Source organism: Apium graveolens, chromosome 5 (genome assembly GCF_009905375.1).
Source record: "Apium graveolens cultivar Ventura chromosome 5, ASM990537v1, whole genome shotgun sequence".
NCBI lineage: Eukaryota > Viridiplantae > Streptophyta > Magnoliopsida > Apiales > Apiaceae > Apium > Apium graveolens.
In genome coordinates this window covers 133,041,595-133,042,587 of record NC_133651.1, presented here as the reverse complement: position 1 = coordinate 133,042,587, position 993 = coordinate 133,041,595, and the positions used below count along the sequence as shown (strand labels likewise).

At 44.8% G+C, this 993-nt stretch overlaps 1 non-coding gene across 1 annotated transcript; it reads right to left on the bottom strand.

Moving 5' to 3' along the window:
- Positions 1-308: 308 nt before the first annotated feature.
- Positions 309-415, bottom strand: LOC141662424 (small nucleolar RNA R71). The gene has a single exon (XR_012550542.1). It is a non-coding gene; the product is annotated as a small nucleolar RNA R71 (small nucleolar RNA).
- Positions 416-993: the final 578 nt, after the last annotated feature.

Genomic DNA, 993 nt, shown 5'->3' with positions numbered 1-993 from the left:
ACCCTGCTATTGAGGCCAATAACTTTGAAATCAAGTCGGGCACTATTCAGATGGTGCAGAATTCTGTTTCTTTCGGAGGTGCTGCGAATGAAGACCCCAACATGCACATAAGGAATTTTATCGAGATCTGCAGTACTTTCAAATATAATGGTGTGACTGATGAGGCTACCAAGCTGAGGCTTTTCCCATTCTCTATGAGGGATAAAGCTAAGGACTGGTTATATTCTGAACCAGCTGGGTCTATCACTACTTGGCAAGATCTTACGCAAAAGTTTCTGGTTAAGTTTTATCCAATGGCGAAGACTGCGGCTATAAGGAGTGCTCTTACTCAGTTTGCGCAGCAACCTACAGAATCTATGTGCGAAGCTTGGGAGCGCTACAAAGAGATGTTGAAAAAGTGTCCACATCATGGAATGCCTGATTGGATGGTGATGACTGGTTTTTATAATGGTTTGGGGGCCCAATCTCGGCCCATGCTCGATGCAGCAGCTGGAGGCGCCTTGTGGGCCAAAAGCTATACTGAGGCTTATAATCTTATTGAGATTATGGCTACAAATGAGCATCAAAACCCAACTCAAAGGATGATGCATGGGAAGGTAGCAGGTATTCTGGAAGTCGATGCAGCTACAGCTATTGCAGCGCAGCTCCAAGCGCTGTCTATGAAGGTCGATTCTCTAGCCACCTATGGGGTCAATCAGATAGCTATGGTCTGTGAGCTTTGTGCAGGTTCTCATGCTACGGATTAGTGTTCTCTTGTTAATGAATCTGTGCAGTATGTGAACAATTATCAGCGACAGCAGCAGCCTGTGCCAGCTACGTATCATCCTAAGAACAGAAATCATCCAAATTTCAGCTGGAGTAATAATCAGAATGCTATTCAGCAACCATATCAGCAAGGCGTAAGTAAATATTTCAATCCACCTGGATTCCAGCAACCACAGCATTATGCTCAAAGGCAATCATATCCTCAACAAGGAGGTGTAGCTCCACCCT